At 34.4% G+C, this 23,391-nt stretch overlaps 1 long non-coding RNA gene across 2 annotated transcripts in view; it reads left to right on the top strand.

Annotated features, from left to right (window-relative positions):
- The window catches only part of LOC147834548 (uncharacterized), a 264,546-nt gene extending 245,074 nt beyond the window's left edge, over positions 1–19,472 (top strand). For both annotated transcript variants that reach the window (XR_015504550.1, XR_015504543.1), the window contains one exon: positions 17,769–19,472. This is a non-coding gene — a long non-coding RNA (uncharacterized LOC147834548). The remainder of the gene's footprint in view (positions 1–17,768) is intronic.
- Positions 19,473–23,391: the final 3,919 nt, after the last annotated feature.

Raw genomic sequence — 23,391 nt, 5'->3', positions numbered from 1 at the left:
TGTAAATTTCAAACTACAGCTGAACAAATTATTGTAGAAAGGGTAAGTGACATTCTAAGTTGCCCTCTTTTTCATATTTTGTAGTGTTGTATTTATACCACAGTAATCTGGTTGTGGGGGTTAAATATGGTGATCTCCTGATTGCAAAAGAGAAATACTGGGAAATCTCTGTAGACTGATGGCATATTATGCTGTTCAGCACTAAAACCTTCAAATGTAAGCAAAATCCCCTGTTTTGATATCACTTTAGATATTACTCTAGAGTAGATATGCCCAAAGTAGGGCCAGTGGGCCAAAGTTGGCCCATCGTAACCTTTGATTTGTCCCATCGTCCCATCTGAGAATAATGGAGAGGGTTGGGGTGAATGCCTTTAACAGAGATCGTCATATCTAATTTGACAAAAAAGTTTATTGCAGAGCTACAAAAAAGCAGTCTGGAATTAAATGTTTTAATTAAATGTGAATGAATCTGAGTAAAACGAAAATACTGTCACTCAACAAATACCATACAATGCAGAAGACATCAACGAGCAAATCAAGGCAAAACTAGTGTAACTTAATGTTATAGATGAGATTGTTTTTGGTTATTATTTAATTATAAAATGCAATATATATATATATATATATATATATATATATATATATATATATATATATATATATATATATATACTGTATTAATATGAAGAAGCAATATTTTTTATTCATTTTTAAACATTATTCAATTAGTTAGAAAATTACTTATGGCAATTACATTTACCTTCGACCCACTAGCCTCTATCAAGTTCGGTTTTTGGCCCTTCATAAGTAAAATTTTGGGCACCTCTGCACTAAAGAACCATTCAAATACTAGCTCTAAAGTGACATTTGTGAAGTAGCAATGGTTTCTGCTGTTCTGACATAAGCTGCAGAAGTGAATGAATGGTGAAAGAAAGTAGTTTCTCATACAAAAAGATTTTTGGGACTCTCCATGTTTGATTTTCTTTTTTTATACACATAGTTATACCATCAAACTGTTGTATAAACGAAATCTCATACTGTAGCAGTGCAAAATGGCTGTATATCATGGGACACTTGCCACTCGACCTGTGGCCTGGAGCCAACACATGCCTCTTACATCTATATAGCATGTTTCAATAGTACACTGAATTGGTGTTCAACTAAAACTTACACTGGCAGCTGCAATTAATTCTTAACATCTAACAAACAGATATAAAGTCATTTTCTTTCCTTTCTTTTTTGGCTTATTTTAGATTCACTCCAAGAACAATAATAACATGACAAGATCATATTATGTTTTCAAACCCATTACATTTTGTACACCTGTCTGAAAGCAAGTTTGCTGTCATGTGCTCAGCAGACATTATTTGCAGAAGATTAAGCGCATATCCCTTTCATTCGCACGCCCACATGTTTCTGACTCTAGCTCATCTTATGGAAGAAAAAAATATCTATTTCGTGATGGCCCCCCACACATGAAGTAAAAAAAAAAAAAAAAAAAAAAAACGATTTCTTGCACTCTTAATTAGCGAGAGTGGAGCGCATTTGTTTGGATCACTTTTCATTATGTCACTCATCTGAAGACATTTAGAAATGATCTAATGCCAGAGTATAGCAATGGAAATCTAATTACAATCGCACGCCTGTGGAGTGCATCCAGTTTGTCAGTGCGCATCTGTATAAATCATTTATTTTGAGTTGGATGTCATCCAGCTCGTTGTCAAATCAAACCTCATGATAATCAAGATAATCACAATAATTAAATCTGGTAAAATGTATTATGTGAGGCAAGAAGACTAAATTTAAACAGCAACTTTTTTTAATCTATGTGAGAAGACAAAGGAGGCAATGTGCAAAACAATACAAAAATTAGGATGAAATGTAAAAATTGTAGAGGAAAGCAGAATCTCTTTAGCATCTCTTGAGCTTATTCTCATTGAGATTCTGAGGGTTGATAGCTAAAAGGCAAAATGCAGGCAAAAATCCACATGAGAGGGTGTGCTGTTGTTGCAATTGACTGAATGTTCTTAACCGCTTCACACATTTGCATTAAAACTGTGTGAATGGATGGACTAATTACAAATTAAACAGCTCATCTGCTCCAAAATCCCCACGTATGGCTACATTTATATCAGACTGAACTTGATATTGCTTCAGTTTGTGAGCAAGTCGTATTAGCTGGACTTAATTCAAGTTGCCCCTTCATGTCTGCAGTCAGCATTATACTTACAGGGTCTGCTAGGGATTTGTTGAGTAATGCTCCAAAAATAGAAGAAAAATATATATATTATATAAATAATACAAGACAGAGGGGGTAAGGTAGGAAAAAAGACGAAATAAGGGTGGTAAGGCAAAAAGACAAGAAGGAAGGAAACAAGACAAGAAAGAAAGAAAGAAAGAAAGAAAGAAAGAAAGAAAGAAAGAAAGAAAGAAAGAAAGAAAGACAGAAAGAAAGAAAGAAAGAAAGAAAGAAAGAAAGAAAGAAAGAAAGAAAGAAAGAAAGAAAGAAAGAAAGAAAGAAAGAAAGAAAGAAAGAAAGGATCATAGAAAAAAGTAGGAAAAGTAAGAAAGAAAGAAAAGAGGCAAAAAGTTAAGTGGAAGGAAGGAAGGAAGACAAGAAGGAAGAAAGAAAATAAGACATGAATGAGGATAAAAAAAGAATAATAGGAAAGAAAGGAATAGAGAAAAAAGAAACTGAAAAACTGAAAAAAAGGAAGAGGGGAAAAGGGAAGGAAGGGGAAGTACACAGGAAGGAAAGCAGACAGGAAAGAAGAAAGGATAAAATGCATGACCTTAGAAAAAAAGAATGCAAAGTATGAAGAGAGACAGAAAGAAAGTAAGGTAGGAAAATAGGAGAAAAGATCAGAAGAAAGAGAGGAAGAAGGAAGGAAGGGATGAAGGAAGTGAAAGTACACACAGGATGGAAAGCAAACAGAAATGAAAGAAGGATAAATGGCATGATATGACAGAGTAAAAATGGGAAAAAAATGAAGAGAGACAGGAAGTAAGGAATGGGGAAAGAAAAAGGAAAGCAGAAAGACGGGAAGGGAGATGGGAAAGAAGGGAAGGAAGAAATATAGACAGTAAATGGGAAACAGGAGATGGACAGAAAAAAGAAGATAAGAAGGAAGGAAAGATGGAAGGAAGAAATGTGGACAGGAAGAAAGATGGGAAATAAGGGAAGTAAGAAAAGGAAGAAAGATTAGAGGGAAGGGAATGAGTGAATGAAAGAAGGAAGGAAGGAAGAAATGTTGACAGGAAGTGAGATGGGAAATACGGGAAGAAAGAATGAGACAGGAAGGAGGGAAGAAAGGAAGGAAGGAAGGAAGGATGGAAGGAAGAAAAGGATGAAGGGATAAAGATGAAAGGGAAGGACATAAGGAAGGAAGATGGAAAAGAAGAACATAAAAAAGGAGACAAGAAAGAAAGAAAGAAAGAAAGAAAGAAAGAAAGAAAGAAAGAAAGAAAGAAAGAAAGAAAGAAAGAAAGTTGAGTAGTAACTGCAGTAAAGTGGCCGTAGGCTGGTTACTGCTACATGAATACTGATTGCTTTCATTGCAATATGTGAGCCGTTACAGTGAATTTCCTTCAGAGTGAAGTCTCTGCTCTAAACTGGGATGCCACCACACACACACACACACACACACACACACACACACACACATACACACATACACATTCTGAACTAAAATACTTTATACAACTGGTTTTACACATTAAAACGTGATTCCAGTAATTTTCTGTGACTAAAATGCATACGGTACTCATTACAGTCATTTACACTACCTTAGATCTGCAAATGCAGTCATCCCCACACACGCGCACACACACAAACACACACATGCCAGTGTCCAATGCAGAATAATATCCTTTTCATGCTTTCTTTCACACCTCAAACAGATTCTCACCTTGTGCTGCACAGCCTGCAAACATAGTGAGATACTGTCTGCACTCATACAGAGCCCAAGACTATGACTTTAATTTTTAAAGGTGAAGTAGGTAAATTTCGCTTTCTCTATTTTATCAAATCCAGGCCCTACTTTGTAGTCTATTTGAGGAAAGTGTCTGGTACATTATAAGTACACTGGGACCAAATGTCAGAGCGTATGGGGGTCACACAGACAGACAATTTCATGCAAATCTTCACAGACCTGCAGATTTTCAGAAAGGAATGCTGCACATCTCAGAATCCTTAGAAGATTTGTATCACTAAAACAAAGCCTTAACACACACAGCGTGTCAAGGAACACATTTATCGACAAGTGGTGTGAAGCACCATGCCAAGGCACATTTAAAAAAACACACAACGCAAGCAAAAAGTGAAAGGGTTGCCTACTTGGGGAGAACTGCCTGCGATATCTGATGCTCAAACGCTCATCGCCTGAGGAGCTCTATACATGATGTTAGAAAGCAGACTTTTTATGGACACATATGGCGAAGAGGAGGACAAAGGTCAACATATCTGACATGGAGCTGTACAGTTGTGGCTAAAATACAGGCAAGCATGAAGTATTCAATGCACATAATAGTTTTTAATATACTATATACATATTTTGAAGCCACATGTTGTGTCTATAATATGTTAACACTTTATAATGAGCAATATGTTAAATTTAGTTTGCACAGTTCATTCACAACAGCCCTGAGCTCTAGTTTCCTGTTGCATTATGTCATCTGTGCAAAATCACACTTGAGGTGCTGCTGTTTGTTTACAGATTTTACAAACATCAGAGATGCACATCAGTGCTGCAGTACGGATTTATTGTTACTCAGAAGCTACTAATTTGGTATATACATATTTTTAAAGTGTGTGTTTTAAAGAGGACGACAAAAGTCAACATATCTGACATGGAGCTGTACAGTTGTGGCTAAAATACAGGCAATATATATATATATATATATATATATATATATATATATATATATATATATATATATATATATATATATATATATATATATATATATATCATTCATTCATTTTCTTGTTAGCTTAGTCCCTTTATTAATCCGGGTTCACCACAGTGGAATGAACCGCCAACTCATCCAGCACATTTTTACACAGCGAATGCCCTTCCAGCCGCAACCCATCTCAGGGAAACATCCACACACACACATACTCATACACTATGGACAATTTAGCCTACCCAATTCACCTGTACCGCATGTCTTTGGACTGTGGGGAAAACCGGAGCACCCGGAGGAAACCCACGCGAACACAGGGAGAACATAACTCCACACAGAAACGGCAACTGAGTCAAGATTCGAACCAGCGACCCAGCAACCTTCTTGCTGTGAGGCGAAAGCACTACCTACTGCACCACTGTGTCACTATATTTATATATATATATATATATATATATATATATATATATATATAAACACAACAGTTCTGTCTGGTTCTGGAATCTGACTGGCTGATAGCCATGCAATATTATGCAATGACAGCACTCATAGAGCCTCTTTACCCTTTTGTATTACTCCACTCACCCAGATTGACAGCAGATCAATAAACTTACTAAAGTTTTACAAATATTGCAGCTGTTGGACAACATAATCTACTTTAAAGGCTTTTATGGTGCTTTCAAACTTGGTTCAATTGCCTGGACCCTACTCAAATTCGATTTTACCCCCTTGCCACCTTCTCAGTTGGTTTGTGTTCACACAGTCTTTTTTCCTTCTGTACCCTGGTATGCTTGTGTCATCAAGCTGCTGTTTTGTTTACGGCAGTTGCTAGGTGACTGTCACGAAAGCAAGCGCCGAAATGCAAAGATGTCCGCACACCGTGGTCATTCTGCTTTTACTGAAGCTTTTGGTTTTGCACATACAGAAAGCGACTCGCATCCATCTGCCGCAACTTCTTTCAGGCGGATTTGGGTACGGTTCATGGGTGTGCACCCGAGTTCAGAAGACACTTTCACACTAGCTAAACGTACCATACTATGACGTCAAACAAACCCGGGTTTGGACTAAAAGGGCTTGTGTGAAAGCATCCTTAGACTAGAGTTTAGTTGCAATCGCTGTAGACTGATGGCATTTCATGCTGTTCACCTTATGAGCCTAATATGTGAGCAAAATCAGCTGTTTTGTCATCACTTTAGACATTACGCTAGAGAATATTTCAAATACTAGCTCTAAAGTGATGTTTCTGCTGTTCTGACATCAGCTGCAGATGTGAATGAGTGGCTGAAAAAAGTAGTTCCCTAGCTTTCTATATCCTGGACCAGGCTGTATCCTGAGCAGCTGCTTAGGTTGTCATGGAGGAGTGGAGAGCATGAGACTAATTCCTGTGATGCTCCAGGGACAGACGAGTTATTGCTGGGGTTCAGCTCCAGCCTCCGCCACTGAGACTGCAGCTCTGCACAAGCAGTTTGGCCAGCGGAGAAAAGGAAATGGACGTGCCCAACTGAGTCTGGTTTCTCTCAAGTTTTTTTTATTTTATTTTTTTTAAATTTTTCTTCACTTTTACCAATTGGTAAAGTTTATTTATTTATTTTATTTTTTTTTCTCGCCAGTGTTGCCACTAGCTTGAATGGTTCGGGATCTGTAGAGCTGCACATCGATGGATTTGCTCTTTAGTGTTTGGACTCTCAGTAGTTATTATTAACCACACTGAACTGAGCTAAACTGAACTGAACTTAAACTCTGAAAATGAAACTGACACTGTTTCAATTTACTATGATCTCTTATGTGAAGCTGCTTTGACACAATCTACATTGTAAAAGAGCTACTCAAATAAAGGCGAATCGAATAGTTCTTTGTACAAAAGGATTTTTGCGAATCTCTGTGTTTGATTTTCTATTTTATATACATTATAAATTATGCCATCAAAATGTTGTATAAATGCAATATCATACTCTGAGCAGTGGGGTATGGCTGTATATACAGCTATATTGCACTGCTACTCTTGTGATATTGTTAATATGTAATCAAAGTTGTTTTTATAATAGATTACAATATAATAGTTTATAATTGATTACAGTTTTTCTTGTTTGCTTTGACCTGGTTAAAGAAACTAGCTTCCACTTCATTTTCATTATTAATATCCCATTTTCGCCATCATTTTTTAAAACAGTTAACACGGATGTCATTCAAGCACTCCAAACTCCATTGTTTTAGCCATGGTAACCAAACAGAAATCATCTATTCCTAACCATTAGAAACTACCCAGATCAGTAGGAATTCACTGAAGCAACAGTTTGACACTTCTTCACACAAATCTTTAATTAGCCATATACTCCCAAGGGATTTTGCTGTATATTGATTTACATGTCTTTTCTCTAATATTTACAGTATTTTATTACTTTTGTCTATTTTTTATTTATTTTATTTTTATTTTTTTTACAGTATTTCAGTTTTCAGCCACAGTTTGAAAAGTGTCATGAATTCAATAACATTTTAATCAAAGCATTTCTTATTCTGGATCCAATTCTTTGCAAAAAGGCAAATTTGACAGCCCAAATAGAAAAACAATTGGCATCGGCAATAGGCTACAATGGCAAGCAACTGATTCACACTGAGTTCTGTATTTTGTTGCTCATTGTGTAATGATTAATTGAAAGAGCTCATATACTTGTTTGCAAGTTGTGTTGTTTGAAGGTAAAACAAACTTTTGTTGCTGTTTGTAATTGTTTTGACACGGTATGTGCATTTTGCTAGCAAAATGTGTCATTTTGAACATTAGTGACACTGTTCAGGCCTGTAAGTTTCAGTTGACGGCTGCATTAAAGCAATCAAGAAAAACTGTAATGAAATCAAATTATTTATCAAAATTCCAACCAAACTTTATTTTGTCTTCAGTCAACTTTCATTTGGAACATTTCATTCAACGTTCATACTTAATTGTTTTAAGTACTTAAGCAGTTTTTTTTTTCTAAGTCATTCACCCAATTCCTTCAAATTTGCCATGCAGTTTCCATAACAAAGTATGAATAAAGGTGTGAAACACGTCAGTCATCACCCATTCAGAATCCAGTAGATGTTAGAAAATGTTGTGTAAAAAATTATGAGGATAAATGTGGTGAACTTGATTGATTGTTGACTTGAGAAGTTTTGTGTGGAATTATTGCAACTCTTTAATGTATATAACGCTAACAAACCAATCAAATGTTAAGCAATTGAAGGGCTGGCTCCCTGTAATTGCTGCTTGTAGCAGTATTTATGATTAATATGCACAGTACAGAGCTCCCAAAAGCTTAATTCTGATTGGACAATTCTAAGGTGTAAGTTTTTTTTTTTTTTTGATAAATAAACAGCTTAAGTAGATTCAGGCAGTGTTACCCACACTACCAAATGATTTTATTTATTTTAAAGTTCCTTTGACCCACTAAAATACACTACGACACTGGCCAAAAAAATAAATGTACTGAACAATATGGGGGAACTAACAAACTAATTCCTTGTTTGGTTTTGCTTGTTTGTTATCATATCTTAGGCCCCGTTTACACTTTCAGGTCTTGATGCCCAATTCCGTTTTGTTGCCTATATCTGAATTTATTGGTAACACTTTACAATAAGTTTCATTAGTTAATGCATTTACTAACATGAATTAATCATGAACAACACTTTTACAGCATTTATTAATCATAATTAAACATTTACTAATGCATTATTAACATTCAAGTCCATGATTGTTAACATTAGTTAATGCACCATGAGTTAGCATGAACTAACAATGAACTACTGTATTTTCATTAACGTTTATTAACATAAATATATACTGTAGTAAATGTACTGTTTAATGTTTGTTCATGTTAGTAAATGCATTACTTAACATTAACTAATAAACCTTATTGTAAAATGTGACTTTTATTTATTTTTTATTTTTGCTTGTCTGTTTACACGTTCTTTAAATTGTGACCCATATCCAATTCACGTGTTTATACTTGCTATACAATTTATGACGTCGCGCATGCATAAAGGCGAGTTCTAGCATATGTGCCACACTGGGCACGATGGAAGAAATTGTCTTGCTTCTAGCTCTGCGAAATATGCAAGATTTCCCCAACTTTAAAATGATTTTGAGGCGGAGGAGGAGGAGGGAAAGGACCGTCATCACAGCTTGCGCCTGGTGTTTATATGATGTTCTCCACCATACAGAGAAATTTATGGGTACGGGAGAGATTTCAGGTCGGGTGGGAGCAAATTGTTGCGACTGACCATACGCTCAGTACAGTATAGGCAACAAATCACATGTAGAAATGCATATAGTATATTAATCATTTAAAAAGTAAAAACATGCCATTCTCTCAGTAAATAAGTAGTAATTCTGCTATTCCTGGAGAGGAACAACTTTCAGTTTCACTATTAGAAGAAATGCCGCTGTAACACGCTGTTAAAAGACATGCAGGTAATTCACATGTGCTTAAACTCTGTGTAATAACCCCATATCAGTGGTTCAAGTCTGTCGTTCTAGCTTAAAAGTGTCATGTAGGAATTAGCTATCAGTGGAGGCTAGGATGAGATGCATATAAGGAACTAGTTCAAGAGCATTTTAAAGGGGGAAATCTGTGTTTATGTGTGGTAACCATAGTATAATTGAAGTTTACTGAATAATTGTACAATAAAGCACACCCAAGGTGAAGTTCTAAACTACTGTATGCAAGCTACCTGGTAGTGATTGCAGAACTTAAATATTTAATATCTTTGCCTCTGCATGCCCATGTTAATTTTAGTTATAGGCTTTCATGCGTAGCATACAAAGCAGTCATGGCTGCATCGAAGCTTTATATGTTCATTATATTCTAATGTAATCAGGAGTCATTTATTTCTTATTACTGTTTATTACTAATATCAGAGGTGTTGTTGTAAAATGAATCATGGATGCACAGAATATTACCATGATAACAGTTAACAGTATAATCATCAAAGAAGGGCAATATACTGTATAAGCAATCTCTTTGGAAGAACAAGTAAATATAATTTTTATTTTTTATTTCTGTTCAAATAGTGTTGCACTCACTTTAGTGAAGCACAATATTTCACATTGCGTTTAATGAGGAAGACCTCAATGCCGTTCTGACCCTTCACACTTATGTTTCACTTTGTGTGTTTGTGTTTGCCGTGGTTTATCACAGCTTTAGACTGTGGCTCTGTTTCTGATGGATTCATCATCAACAAGCTCTGGCCCCTTGTGGCTGCAGCAGTGCAGATGCTCAAGGTCACCGAACAGCTTATCGAAGAAGAAAAAAAAAAGCTGGAGAGAAAGGATGAATGGAGAATAGTTGCAGATGATAGGGTAATTTGAAGTGACAAATATGTGTGTATGAGCTTTAAAAGCCGTGGGTATGTTAAGTATGTAATTAACTAGCAGTAATTGGCTGCCATTTAAAAACTGTCTATTGATCCTCTTTAATGCTGGGATTTATAGCCTCGGAAGAGATTCTTGACTGGGATTCCTGATTGCCCTTCTTCCTAAATGAAGCTTTTATGGATTTCCCTCATAAATATTATATACCGGTGCTTGAAGTTTGCAAAACAAAGTGCTGATTCAGGATTACCTTTCAAACTTTCAGTAAAAATGCACTTTTTTCCCCCCGTATTTCTGAAATTACATTAGGGATTTGGGCATATTCACATTATTATTCTGATAAATCAGAGGCATTGAGGTGCAGTTTGGAGAAGTGTTTTGCTGTTCATCTTTCACTAGAGATAAAGTCAACCATTTATTACTAGGGCTGTATTTCCCCAGAGCTATGGGAGCATTTAAGTGTTGGTCCGTCTGAAAGAAAAAAGCAAACACTCAGCATGGTCAAAACTAAAAGTTCAGTCATATTCTGTAAATGGGGAGAATATATTTTATTACTTTAAACACTTGCTTTACTTGAATATACCAACATCAGCATTTACTATAAATAGAAAATGCATAAGGAGGAAGAATCACTTGTATTTCTGTTCTTATATATAGTATATATTTTTTGAGTTTAAACTTTAACAATCAATATTTAAATCAAGTTTATATATATATATAACCATAAAGTTGAAGTCAGAATTATTAGCCCCCCTAAATTATTAGTCCTCTTGTTTATTTTTTCCCCATTTCTGCTTAAGGGAAAGAAGATTTTTTCAACACATTCCTAAACATAATAATTTTAATAACTCATTTCTATTTGATTTATTTTATCTTTACCATGATGACTGTAAATAATATTTTAATATATATTTTTTAACACACTTCTACATGGCTTAAAGTGACATTTAAAGGCTTGACTAGGTTTATTAAGTTAACTAGGTTAGGGGAATTAGGCAAGTTATTGTATAACAGTGGTTTGTTCTGTAGATTATCTAGAAAAAAAATATAGCTTAAAGGGGCTTATAATTTTGTCCCGTAAAGTAGTTCATAAAAAAATTCAAAACTGCTTTTATTCTAGCCGAAATAAAACAATTAAGACTTTCTCCAGAAGAAAAAATATTATCAGACATACTGTGAAAATGTCCTTGCTCTGTTAAATTTGAAAAATATTTTAAAAAGAAGAGAAAAAAAATTGAAGGGGGCTAATAATTCTGACTTCAACTGTGTATATATATATATATATATATATATATATATATATATATATATATATATATATATATATATATATATATATATATATATATATATATATGTGTGTGCGTGCGTGCGTGCGTGCGTGCGTGCGTGCGTGCGTGCGTGCGTGCGTGTGTGTTTGTAATGAATAACAGCGATTTACTTCAGATTTACTTCATCAGCACAGCCGCGTGTAAGAACAATTATGAAAGAAGACGCTTCAATCCCAGTTTGTGGATGTTAAATCAGGTTTATTTTCTAACATAACAGATATCCATACAGCAGTGGAGATTAACCTGTATCCGGTTACATTTGCGTGCAAAATAGTGCAAAGCTAAATGCAAGCTGCTGTTGTTGAGATAAAGGCACGTAGAAAGGGTGGACGGGGAGGACTAGCCTTAAAGGCACAGTACAACAAAACCGCTACCTGATGCGAAAAGGTATAAGATAGAATCTTATAAAAGGTATAATAAAAAATCTGATGGGTGTTTTGAGTTGAAACTTTGCAGACACATTCTGAAGACGCAAAAGACTCATCTTAAATATGAAAAAAGGGGTAACCTAGGTGCCCTTTAATAGCTATACATAATGCCAACTAATTCTACTAACGCCACAGTTTTGTAAATGCATCAAACCAGTAAAGTCCTAGTATTACAGCAATTCACAAGTTTTAAATTTTCAGTAATTTATTTTTATCTGCTAAAATGTCGTAATAAGCATAAAATTATTTGCTGAACTACTACAATGATTTAAGATAAGTTAAACCTGATGCATTGCAGTTAGCCAGAACATCGAGAAACCATCACAGTTGTCAGCAACTTACAGAGAATATATGAAGTTAATAAACCTACATGTTTTACTTTAAAACATCATGTTAAATACTTCATATAAAAAAAAAACCTTGCAAGTGATCTAAAAAGAGCTTTCCAAGTCCCATCAGCATATCAGGAGCCCAAAGCTCTTCAATTAATTGATAGATGAAGTTTTGGCTGTGAGAAGAACTGATGATGAGAGGATAGTATAGCATATATCTGATAGGACGAAAGAGTCTTAAAATGCTGACATGATCATTAAACTGTAGATCAGAAACGCAAGCGTGGTGAAGTGTAGAGACTTGAGCTCCCCTATCAGCAGATGAATAGATCACACGGTGTCTTTGATTCAATGTGCTGCTTCTGCAATTTTTGGGAGTTTAAAAAGCTTCTGATCATGATGGTCTGCCAATGCAATTGATCTGACCTTTGGACACTGCTGCACTCTAGCTTTGCAGGGTCATGCAAAGATCTTGGCCATTTTCCCTTTGCCCTTCATTGACATCGCAGATTAGCGCCAGTTTTATTCACTTTAAAATGTGAAAAGGTTGGTGCCTCAAAGAGGTTTCCTGATCATGTAGTGTAACCTAATGTAGTTCTGTTGATTGACTCACTAAAACAAATGTTCATCTGTTATTTTATTTTATTTATTTATTTTATTTTAAAAAAATTATAATTAATATCTATAAAATATATTATAATTTTGGCGCAGTGGGTAGCACGTTCGCCTCACAGCAAGAAGGTCGCATGTTCTCCCCGTGTTCGCTTGGGTTTCCTCTGGGTGCTCCAATTTCCCCCAAAAGTCCAAAGACATGTGGTATAGGTGAAATAGGTAAGCTAAATTTGTGCGAATGAGAGTGTATGGGTTTTTCCCAGTGATGGGTTGCAGCTGGAAGGGCATCGGCTGCGTAAAACATATGCTGGGTAAGTTGGCGGTTCATTCCGCTGTGCGACCCCAGATTAATAAAGGAACTAAGCCGAAAAAAATAAAAGATAGAATTTTTTACTATTTTATTTTATTTCATTTCATTTTATTTTATTTTTGTATTTTTATTTATTTTTTTTTCATTTCATTTCATTTCATTTTATTTTATTATTATTTTATTATTATTATTATTATTTATTTATTTATTTATTTTTTTTTTTTATTGCACCCTTCACTGATATGTTACCAGCTCCACATGTTTAAAGGATTTTTTTTAGACTACCTTACACAATATAGCACGCTTATGTGTTTGTGTGTGTGTCTATACTTGTTTATTTGGTTTACAGGGACATGTATTGTGTCCCCGTAATACAAATTGTCTAAAAACATAATTTACAGGGTCTTTTGACATTCTATTTTTTTCCCCTTATGTGTATTGGGTTCCTGACTCCAGTGACAATTGGCCATTTGGCTGTCTGCACCAAAAGCAACGTGGCACAACTTAAACATTTAATAAAACAGCCACTACATTCCCAGTGGTAAAGGCTTTTCATCTAATAAGAAGATATTAAACATTTTTAACAATGTTTATCATTAACATTTACAATAAACTTTATCAATAGGCAACTGAGACTGATGTTGTTGGTTTGCACTAAATCACAGTTCTGACTTTCATTTTCAAACTGTCTGCTAATTCTAGTTATTTTCATTTTAAGATCTGAGAACTGTCTGCTGCTGCTTTCATTATGGTAATAAATGTCATGTAAAATGATATTTAAAAACTAAATTTGCTATAGCAAATCAGTACCTGATTCTTTGTCAAAGTAGTATATGTTGTTGTTCGAAAATATAAATTTAGAGCATCGTTGTCGCAGGACAAAAACTCTTTTTAACATGGAAATGATACCTTATTATGGGTGTTGCAGTGCTGCATTGTTTGTTGATATGATGTATTTCCATATAAAATACATTATGCCAAAGAAGAGTGCTCATAAACCAGATATAAAATTGTGTGTGTACGTATTATTCCTCAGAAGTATAAATCCCAGTAAATGTTGACCTTGTGCTGACATTTTTTGTTTATTATTTTTTTTTTTTGATTCCCATAAGGAAATCGCCCCATAAAGCTGCGGTCACACTAGAGTTTGAGCTTGTGAAATTCTGTACAAATTTCGCGCTGCAAAAAGGGGCAGGATTAAACAAGACGATTAGACAATTAAAAAGCATTCGATTGGTCCATATTTTCAATTTTTTTCCAGAGAGGTCATGTTTGGATCTTCGATTGGTCTCACACAGTCATGTGATGCCATTTTGCAGGTCAGAGTTTACCAAGCTTTAACTTTGCAACGCTGCGAACTGCAGAACTTTACCCAAGAGTTTGCTTTTCCGGTCTCCTGTTTCCGGTTTCCTGTGCTAATGAACGAAAGTCTATGGGGAGAAAAGTCCAGTGTGACCACGACTTAAATCACAGAGAATACAGCATTTTAAAAAAGTGAAATTGTAAGAACAGTTTTCTTTGAGAGTTGGGTTTAGGGGTGGGGTTGGTTTTGAGGGACTATACACATTCTACAGTATGTCTATTGGAGGTCCCCATAAAGATAATTGTACAAGTGTGTTTTTGTGTATAACCGGACAATAAAAAATATTACTACAAATTTCAAAGTTTAACAAATAATGTGTACACACAATCATGGAAAAGACTTTACTGTATGTCATCATGTGTGGATAGATAGATAGATAGATAGATAGATAGATAGATAGATAGATAGATAGATAGATAGATAGATAGATAGATAGATAGATAGATAGATAGATAGATAGATAGATAGATAGATAGATAGATAGATAGATAGATAGATAGATAGATAGATAGATAGATAGATAGATTGATAGATAGAATTAATCTACTGTATAATCTATATAAATAATAAATAATTAAATTGCTTTAATGGTTGAGGAACAAGTGGAGGTTTAGGTTTTCACAATTCTGATCCAGTCCTTCCGCCTCACCACCCTCTGATTAGGTCATAAAAGCAACAGGAAAGTGTCAGCAATACCCAAGCTGATAATCCAAAGCCTTTCCTAGAAAAGTGGAGGAACAGTGCTGTTTTTTCCCTCTTTCTTCTCTTGAAAACTCGTATTAGCCTTTCACCTGTAGCTCACAGCACTGTTTGAATAGCTTCATTCTTCTCATCTACACAGTCAGCCTTTACTTACATTCTCACTGTCCCTCCATTTCTCTGTTTCAATCTATCTGCAGCCCCCTGAATGTCTTTCAATCACTATGGCAGAAATGGGGTAGAGAGAGAGAGAGAGAGAGAGAGAGAGAGAGAGCGAGATTCTCCTAGGAATGTCGATCCATCATCAGTAGGACGGGTCTCTACTGAGCTCAGTCACGCTGTAATTTCTCCTTTTCTATTGAGACGCCCAGCACTCCCCCTCTGTCCTATTGACAACTGAAAATGGCTTTGCCAACCTGACTGACAACTTTGTCTACCTGACAGAAAGCATAAAGCAGAGGCACAGAGATTAGACCAATAGAGCTGTGGAGATTACGCTCCTCTATAATGTTGCATTGTATTAGGGACGCCATTGTGGGGCTCTCGGTTTTGTGGACTATTTGTGTTACCTGTGTGCGTTTCTGTTGTACTCTGTGTGGGTTTCTCTGGAACGATGTCTTTGTCTGTTTTCACTGTACCTCAGGCCCTATTTAAAGATGTTGCTTCTACCTTTCTTGACCCTCACAGAAGCTCAGAGTCGTCGTCTGAGAAAACTCATTTCACTTTCTGGGTGGGGGTATGAATGGACTGAAAGGCAGCGTTTCCTTTGAATTGCTCAAATCTATTTGACTGCACCTGCCAAAAAAATAGGTACTCTTTTCATTATATTTTTAAATCAATTTATCATGTAGCTCTCTGGCGACACATGAACATGACGAACTCAAATATAACTTCATTTATACTCATACCATGTAGTTAAAATTTTAAATGGCACAGGCTGCATGCAATCACCTAGCAATAGCAACATATATACAGTAGTTGAAGGCGAACTTATTAGACCTCTAATGTATTGTCATTCATTCATTTTTCTTAGGCTTAGTCCCTTATATATCATGGGTCGCCACAGCAGAATGAACCGCCAAGTATATACATATGTTTTAAGCAGCAGATGCCCTTCTAGCTGAAACCCAGTACTTGGAAACACCCATACACTCATTCACACACACTCATACACTACGGCCAATTTAGTTTATTCAGTTCACCTATACCACATGTCTTTGGACTGTGGGGGAAACCGGAGCACCCGGAGGAAACCTACGCCAACATGTGGAGTACATGCAAACTCCACACAGAAATGCCAAGAGGTCCAGCCAGGATTCAAACCAGCTAACCACTGTGCCACCCCTCAAATTAAATTTATTTTTATATATTTTCCAAGTACAGTTTCAAAGAGAATGAAACACATTTTAAGCGTGATAGTTTGAATTTCCAGTAACTACATGTTTTAATCTTTGCTATGATGACAGTTATATAATATTTTATGTTATTTTGCTAGATATTTTGCAAACATTCAGCTTAACGTTTAATTTAAAGGCCTAACTAGGTTAATTGGTCAAGTTACGTTAATTAAGTTACGTTAATTAAGCAGGTGATTAAGTAAATTTTTTGTAGCCAATACACAAATGAAAATAGTAATTTATTAAGGGGGCTAATAATATTGAACTTAAACATTCATTCATTCATCTTCCTTCAACTTAGTCCCTTTATTTATCAGGGGTCACCACAGCGAAATGAGTAGCCAACTCATCCAGCATATGTTTTACAAAGCGGATGCCCTTCAAGTTGCAACCCAGTATTGTGAACCAACACCAAACACATCAGTTTATTCAATTTACATATACCGTGTGTCTTTGGATTGTGGGAACATTGGAGCACCCGGAGGAAACCCACGCAAACACGGGGAAAACATGCAAAGTCTATAAAGAAATGCCAACTGACCCAGTCGAGGCTAGAACCAGTAACCTTCTTGACGTAAGGTGACAGTGCTAACTTAATCAAAAATCCCTTTAAGGCAAGTCATTTCACTTGGCAGCCATTTTTAAAACGCCTTTCGTGCAGCATGCTTGGGCATTCAGTTTAAATGGGGAAATGTCAAATCCTTCAAAACTGCTAGCCAAGCTTATCATTAAATTACATATTTGGAATCACCAATAAAATTAAACAACAATCATCTCATACAATGAAAAAAGTGTTGCATGCAGAACTGTTGCAAACAATTTATTTGTGTTGAATTTAAACAAACAAACAAATTAAATTTAATAATGTTCAGCTATTTTTTTTTGTTTGTTTAAATTCAACCCAAATAAATTGCTTACATCTACTTAACATAGAAAAAAAAAAAGTAAATCTAAAGGAATCATCTTTGAATATTTTTTTTTTCAGTGTAAGTTTCATTTCTAAACGTCTGAATGAAACTAAATCAGCATTTTTTTTTTTTTTTTCAGGTTTCCCGAGCTAATGCGCATGCCAAAGAAAAAAGTTTACGACACCAACCTGAATTATGGCTGTTCCACACATTATCGTTCTCTGGATAATGTTTGTTTGATCTTGCTGCTCTTAAGAAGTAATTCATAACATGGTCTTGATGGCAAATCTCCTCCATAAATGACATCGACACTTTGTTTACAAGTTTGTGGGCGTTAAAGCCCTACTCACACTGTGAGACTTGTGACAAATCTGAGACAAATGTAGGAAATCCTAAAAGATTCCTAAAATCCTAGGCTTAAATCGGTGATCATTGATCATTGGTTTGACATGTTCAGAGACAGTCCTGGCAAGTTCTGGCAGTGTCAAAAGATTTCAGACACTTTCCTGCAGTGTGACAACAGATGCAATGAGCGTCCATCCAAGCACCAATAGGAGCTCCGAATTTGATGATGCAATCCATGTGAAAATTCAAATGACCACAGGGAAATGTCAATGTTTTTTCTTCCTGTTCTTATTATTGAAAAACGGCTTGTGAAAAATTCAGTACAGATAGTTTACGTTTGCTGTGAGGAATCATTTCAGAACGTGGGATAGTGAAAGTGTCACTCGTGGATGATGTGAAACTCCAGGAGAGTTTTCTTCTGTGTTTGGTGCGTCTTCATTGTCATTCAATCTCACTTTATGACGGCTGAGATCGTGCAGTGTGACGTGAGAGCCATGTTCATGCAGCCTGACATGCTACAATCGTTCAGGATTATAAAAAATCTTAAAGTGTGAGCTGGCCTTTAGTTGCTGTTATGTGATGTGTCTTTGGCAGGGCGGAATGTACCTTGCCTTCATTTCATGCAAATAACAAAACCAAAAAAAAACTTTTGTTTTCAAGTGCCTTTGGTTCATTTAAAAGAGATTTTAAGCTTTATATGGATATATTTCTTAGCAAGTATTCGCTGAGAATGTGTTTGCTGACCACTGAACTGTCGTAAAAGCACACATCTTCTCTCGAGAGAAATATCAGTCTATAGTGATTGATGATTGGCTCCTGTACTAGTAGGCGGGGCTTCATTCACCACATTGACCGTTATACTTTTCCCCGTTCCAAACCATTCGAGTGACACGTCTTGTGTATTCTATATAGTCTTTGTTTAAACATAATATTTAAAAAAATAAACAAACTACAATTGTTTATTTCAGCCAAACTAAAATAAATTAGTATAGAAAATACTGCTCTGTTAAACATTACTTGGTGAATATTTAAAAATAAATTGAAAATTCACACGAAGCCATATAATTTTACATATTCGACAGTACTGCTTAGTGCAAACTGATTGCTGATTCTGCAGCCAATGAACATGCTTGCTCAACACTTACGTAGTCTGGTTGAGTAGCCAGTGTTTGAGTGCAAAAGCTCAGCAGAACTAAGCGCTGCCAGATGCATGCTGGTTAGAAATCCATCAGAGAGTCTGATGTCATGTTGGCGTATTAACTCTTTAACTCGCATGATGGTGAGGTGGTGATGCCAGATGGTGCAGTCAGGCGTAGTTGCTCTTCCCGACTGCGCTGACTAAAGATAGAATTGGAAAACTACTTGATGAGTTTAATTAGGACAGCTTAGTAAACAACACGTGTACTGCTAACTTCTAAAATGCTTGTTTTTGTAACTGATAACAGGATTAATGTGTATAAATTTAATCTGAATATTAAAAAAAATACTCAATGATCATGCAATCACTCCATCATATGTGGCTGTTATATGTTAAGACATTGAATAGTCCTGTTTATTTTTGGCCCTGCAGAGCACTGTTACAATTATAATTCTACCTTATTCCCCAAGTCGTATCAAGCGCTTTATCAGAATGGAATTGTTAACCTGAAGGTCATTCAGTTTAAGTTTTTTTTTTTGTTTTTTTTTTTTGTATAGCGCTTTTTACAATTATTATTGTTTCAAGGCAGCTTTACAGAAGGTACACAAAATTAGGGTGCAAACAAAATTGAGGTGATATGGTCATATTTTTCTAGACCTGGGGTGCATTTCCCATACAATAACAAAACTCCCTAATGAACTCATCATAGTACCATGAAAAAAAAAAATGTCGGGATGAGTGTTTCCCAAAACTGTAGTTGCTCTATTGCAGATGCATCATTTGAACCACGTTATTTATAATGCAAAACGCCCATAATGCCGCTCTAAACGGTGTCTAACTTCTTTAGAGAAAATGCCCATATTTTTTTTTTTTTTTGTGCAAATTATATTGTTTTTCATGCACATGTATTTAAAAAAAAAAACATTCAATATTAGTTTTGGTAAAAACATGCACTTGTTTTCCATATTAATTCAAGTATGTGTAAACTACAGCACACATGGGGCCAATGTTTTCTATACAAATATAATTATGAATATTCCATATTATATTCTAAACATATAACCACATATACCATTTTTACCACTGCAGAAATGTGTACATTTTCTTAATAAATAACCTACAATAAATTAAAACCATTAGCGTATGATATATATTTTTGTTTTCATGAGCTTTGGAGGTGTAACATTAAATCCGCTTTTAAATAATAGGTCACCTATAGCTTTCGTCATGAGCCACGGATGCGTTCAAAAGGGCATAAATGTTTTCAAAGTATACAACAAAGGGAACGCAATTGTCAGTATGAAGATTGCTAAAACTACAATAAATTAATAAATAACCTAGTAAAAGTTTCTTTAAAGCAAATTACATGTAAGAGAGATGACTTTAATGATTTATTTATTTATTTATTTTTTATTCTAAGTTTTAATGGATTTGGGAAACACCAAAACAACAAACTATATTTGTAACAAAGGGAACTTGCGACCTTAGTTAGCTAACAATGGTTTTTGGAAACGCACCTCTGGTAAGAACTCTGGCACAGTTTATCTTAACTGAAGTTTATTAATAGAGGATGCTATATATATATATATATATATATATATATATATATATATATATATATATATATATATATATATATATATATATATATATATATATATATATGTATATATATATATATATATATATATATATATATATATATATTCTATTTTAATAAATTCTATGTAGTAAAGGACATGCAAACATTGCTAAATATTTAGCTTTAGACTCTACTGACTGGCTTCTCCCGGTACAATTTCATAAAAAAATTCATGTGAAAAAGAATAATTGAAATTAACCTTTATACTAATGGCAATACTAATGGTTAATTTGTATGTTAGTAAATGCTTTTTTAACATGCAGTTTAGTGACCTAATCTAATGTGAGGAATATTCATGCTTTATAAATCCCTTATAAATGAAAATTAAAGGCTTGGTATTAAATGGACAATGATGTTTGCATCTTTTTCTAAAAAGTAAAATTACTGTTAAGTTTAAATATTGATGAACAACAGAAATGTCAAAATATAACATAAAAAGGATAAAACAACAACAATATAATAATTTAACAATACAATAGGACGCAATGTTTAAACTGCACAGTGATTTTATTTTACATACGATTGCAAAGATTTTTTTTTTTTTATTTGATACAGTTTCATTTGTGGATTTTCAAATGAATTATAATGAATAATGCTGTGTAAGTTCTTTTTTCCTGTTTAAAACAGAGCCTTTAATTGTCATTTATAAAGGATTTATAAAGCATAGTCCTCACTTTAGATTAGGTAAAAGTTGGGTTAATAAAGCATTAAGCATTAACTATTAGTATATGCCTGAATAATAAGAATTACTAACTCATACTGAATGATCTTAAAAAACAACTATGCTTAAATAACTGTTGTAAATAATGCAATACTTATTTAGAAATGAAAAATGAATCGTTAACAACGTATGAAAGTACAGCCATTGAACACAATATAAATGTGGTTTTAAGTCAAGAATACAGCATTTGTAGCTGTAGTTATAAACTGCTTATTAACGTTTATTAATGTAGACTAGAGTTAATGCTTCACAGGAATTCACTATTTGCTAATGCTTAATAAATGGTTAATAGTGTGTAATTACAAAGTGTTACTGGTCATAAAACTGCATGGAGTTGAGTTAATAAAGCATTTATAAACATACAAATTAACTATTAGTAGGGCCAGACGGAACGGCGGACGTTTTTTGCTATTTCTGCTGAGAATTTTTGTAAAAATCTGCGGAATTATTTTGGGAGTATCATAACTAAAACCTTAATAAATAAAATAAAAAATAATATCTTTTTAGCTTTTGTTTAAGGTTTAAAATGCAAATCCAAATAGATTCACTTTATTTGGTAAATGAAGCAAGTTTGTCATATAATATATCTAGTTAAAGACAGAAAATAATACTGTACACACGGCATTGTACATAAATCAGATGAACATTTTCATATTAGTCAATAATATTACTGAAATAAAAAAAAAAAAACTTAATAAATATAGATTTACACACATTTACTCAAGTAAATATACAGAATTAATGATGGGCTAAAAATCTGTGGTAAATCTGCGGAATTCTGCTTGCGCAGATTCCGGGGGGGCCTACGTAAATGCCTGAATAATAAGATATATAAATACTAATTTCAATAGTTTATTAATAATTTACTAACTCATTCTGAATGATCTTAAAAACCACCAACTACTCTTAAATACAAATGATTTGTAAATAATGCAAAACCTCATTTAGTAATGAAAAACCAACCAGTCACAAAGTATGAAGGTACAATTATTAAGCACAATATAAATGTGGCTATATGTCAAGAATACAGCATTTGTAGCTGCAGTTATAAACTGTTTACAAACGTATTAATGTCGATTTGATGCTTAACAAATAATGAATTCACTAGATGCTAATGCTTAATGTATGATTCATAGTGCATAGTTATTATAAAGTGTTTCCCACTTTTCTGTATTCAATTTAATTTATCTTTATTTCTACACTGTAGATTGTGTCAAAGCAGCTTAACATAGAAGTTCTAGTAAATTAAAACTGTGTCCGTCCTGTTTTCAGAGTGGAAGTTCAGTTTAGATAATTTCGGTGTGGTTTAAATTTCACTGCTGAAAGTCCAAACACTGAAGAGCAAATCCATAGATGCATGGCTCCACAATTCCCAAACCGAGCAAGCCAGTGGCAACAGTGGCGAGGAACAAAATTCACCAAATGACGATAGTGAAAGAAAAAACCTTAAGAAAAACCAGGCTTAGTTAGGCACGACCATTTCTCCACTTGCCAAACTTCTTGTGCCGAGCTGCTGTATTTCACCAAGTATATGTTTCTGGATTATCATCTATGTTGATCCTGGGATAACATTCCAATCAGCCAATCAGAGTTAAAGGATATGTTTACTGTTTATGTTGATAAGTTTAGGCTTACAGTTTTTCACCCATAACAAAAGTTTATGCTATCATCATTTAATTACCCTTAAAATGTACAAAGCCTAGTTTAAAAGCTTAAAAAAAGCCTAAGAAAGAAGTTTATTTTTTTCTGTTGAACACTAAAGAGAATATATATATATATATATATATATATATATATATATATATATATATATATATATATATATATATATATATATATATATATATATATATATATATATATATTTATATATAATTTTTTATCCTCCTACCATGGAAGCCAATAGTTTCTAGCAA

Source organism: Danio rerio, chromosome 12 (genome assembly GCF_052040795.2).
Source record: "Danio rerio strain M-AB ecotype USA chromosome 12, GRCz13ab, whole genome shotgun sequence".
In the NCBI taxonomy this organism is placed as follows: domain Eukaryota; kingdom Metazoa; phylum Chordata; class Actinopteri; order Cypriniformes; family Danionidae; genus Danio; species Danio rerio.
This window is presented reverse-complemented; position numbering and strand designations above follow the sequence as displayed.